The sequence below is a fragment of the Schistocerca americana genome, chromosome 11 (genome assembly GCF_021461395.2).
Source record: "Schistocerca americana isolate TAMUIC-IGC-003095 chromosome 11, iqSchAmer2.1, whole genome shotgun sequence".
Classification (NCBI taxonomy): Eukaryota; Metazoa; Arthropoda; class Insecta; order Orthoptera; family Acrididae; genus Schistocerca; species Schistocerca americana.
This window is the reverse complement of record NC_060129.1, coordinates 99,263,959-99,266,974: the sequence shown is the minus strand read 5'-3', so window position 1 is coordinate 99,266,974 and position 3,016 is coordinate 99,263,959. Positions and strand designations below refer to the sequence as shown.

Sequence of the window (3,016 nt, the reverse complement as noted above, 5' to 3'; positions counted from 1 at the left end):
GGCTGACCGTGAATGGGGGTTTGGAGTGAGGTCGGAGACGTGCTAGGGGAGTCTGTGTAGTTGTGCACAGCCACTGCACGAGGGTGGCCTAGTTAGCGGGAGGCCTGGGTTTGAATCCCAGCGTTGGTAATAGCCGCTATAATCTTCAGATATACAGAAAGATTACAGCTCGTAATAGTCGTCAGAAAGTCATCAAGAAAAGTCATATCTGACGTTCCGAAATTAAGTATTGTAAGACGTCAAAACTTTGCCCGAACAGGCCTTGGAAAGCCCAACGGTACCGACCGGCCACCGTGTCATCCTCAGGCCACAGACGTCACTGGATGTGGATATGGAGGGGCATGTGGTCAGCATACCACCCTCCCAGCCGTATGTCAGTTTCCGAGACCGAAGCCGCTATCTCCCAATCAAGTAGCTCCTCAGCTTGTCTCACAAGGGCTGAGTGTACCCAGCTTGCCAACAGCGCTTAGCACACCAGGTGGTCACCCATCGAAGTGCTAGCCCAGGCCGACAGCGCTTAACTTCGGTGGTCCGACGGGAACCGGTGTTAGCACTACGGCAAGGCCGCTGCCATTGCAGGCTGTCTGCTGTTCCTAATCTATACAGGACGTTTCTGTAAGAGTGTACACATCCTGAGGTCAGAGAAGCCAGCTCGAGGACGTATGGAAGTACACTTGTCTACCGCGTTGTCTAGCATTACTGTTTTCCAGCTTATGTCCAACTAACATGCAAAGAAGTTCACGTGTTCTTGAGCCGTGCTGCGGCTCGCGTTGGTGCTGTCTGTACGGTTACGCCCTCTGTTGCAGGCCAGACCGTAACGTTCAGTTGCCATAGTTGCGGTTGTTTGTCTTCCTCTCGTGTTGACTGGGCGCCACTCGGTTCCGCAAGCGTTGCCTGTCCGTTAGTGGCAGCAGCGGTGGTTATCGATATGCAGTAACTGTTTCACTATCTTTGGAGTGACGTCGTTGATTTCCGGGTCGTGTGGGTGGGCAGTTCAGCTGGGGTCTCAGGAGGAGCCAGGTCTGCGCAGTGTCAGAACACGCCAGGACCGCTGGCGGCACGCATGGACAGCCGGATGGAAGAGCTGTGGTCACGAGGGTGCACGACCTCGTCGTAAACCGGATCCAGCAAGCTTTAAGATGAGTGCTGTAAGGTGGCAACGGCCTTGCACCTTACATGAGTCGATTTAACGTGACATTTTAGGTTTTGCCGGTCAGAGTGGCCGAGCGGTTCTAGGCGCTACAGTCTGGAACCGCGCGACCGCTACGGTCGCAGGCTCGAATCCTGCCTCGGGCATTGATGTGTGTGATGTCCTTAGGTTAGTTAGGTTTAAGTAGTTCTAAGTTCTAGGGGACTGATGACCTCCGTAGTTAAGTCCCATAGTGCTCAGAGCCATTTGAACCATTTGAACTTCAGGTTTTGTTGGAGTAACACTCTAAATTGCGGTGTAGGAAATCTACGTGGAAAGGCATCGGCACGCGAGAATTACGCGATTTTGTAACTATAAGATTTTGCGGAAAGGCAGTACGCGAGATAGAGCTCGGCTACGTCCCCCATAGCCACCGAACGCCACGGCCTGACGGAATGCATGGTTAACTGGGGGATTTCTGTAATCCGTTTAGAGAGGCTACAGCGGTCATCAAACTCTGAAGGACGTTCGCCTGCAGGTGTTCAAGTGTTTACCAAAACAGAGCACTGGATAGCTTGACGGGCTTTCCTGTGCGTGCTCTCGCCTATGACCCACTAATTTTACGCCTTCGAGTAACTCAAGTGGGGCAGGCCAGGAGTTCCGAATAACAAACTTTCAATCCAAGAATCTGTTTTCGCTACGACGGGGAATCTTGCCAGGAAAATCTCGAGTGGTCTCTTGGGAGGAAACGTCTAGTAAACGTGTTATTGCCCACAGCTGTGTTTCTTCCCAGCCGGCGAGGGCGGAGTTTACTTGTTAAATTTTGTAGAAATAAAAGAATGGTGGAAAAGACACGTATTCTCAGGCCGTACATTGGTCGGCACTGACAAACTGGGTATTTTAAGAGCTTCTAGTGATGTGATTCGCTGGGTAAAAGTTGAGGGGAGAAAAAAAGGTGAAGAGCGATCTTGCTGGACTCTCGATAGTGGTTTCCGTTCTGGGCTCTCTTACTGAGAGGACGTTAGCCAAGTCGTCTCCCGTCTTGTTTTTTCATTCTGAATGGACGTTAGCGGCGCCAGCTCTTTGCTGCCGGGAAGATCCGAGTAGTGTAGGAGTGTACTTTCCGAGGCGCCACACGCCAACCGCTCAGCCTCCCCGTCGCCGTCGGAGACCGCCGCTGCAACTGGAACATTACGGTGAGATCGCTCCCGCTTCGGCCTGTGTTAGGAGTAACGTTAAATAGTTGGATCACGTGCAATTGCTGTTTCCACAGGGGTTTCACGGTGCTTCGGGGTGTAGTGGTTCTTCGTATTTTACGTTTTCTGTCGATGTCACTCGGTGAGCCAAGTTACAAGAGATCGCGTTTTGGAGCAATTTTAACATAGTTCACTGCCATTGCCAGTGAAAGACGTGTATATTTCTGTTGTCTATTGTCAAATCACAGTTTATGAAAGATGTTTATAGACTCCTGGAAATTGAAATAAGAACACCGTGAATTCATTGTCCCAGGAAGGGGAAACTTTATTGACACATTCCTGGGGTCAGATACATCACATGATCACACTGACAGAACCACAGGCACATAGACACAGGCAACAGAGTATGCACAATGTCGGCACTAGTACAGTGTATATCCACCTTTCGCAGCAATGCAGGCTGCTATTCTCCCATGGAGACGATCGTAGAGATGCTGGATGTAGTCCTGTGGAACGGCTTGCCATGCCATTTCCACCTGGCGCCTCCGTTGGACCAGCGTTCGTGCTGGACGTGCAGATCGCGTGAGACGACGCTTCATCCAGTCCCAAACATGCTCAATGGGGGACAGATCCGGAGATCTTTCTGGCCAGGGTAGTTGACTTACACCTTCTAGAGCACGTTGGGTGGCAC

The 3,016-nt window shown here is 51.3% G+C and overlaps 1 pseudogene; it reads right to left on the bottom strand.

Moving 5' to 3' along the window:
- Positions 1-454: 454 nt before the first annotated feature.
- On the bottom strand, positions 455-572 carry LOC124554333 (annotated as a pseudogene).
- Positions 573-3,016: the final 2,444 nt, after the last annotated feature.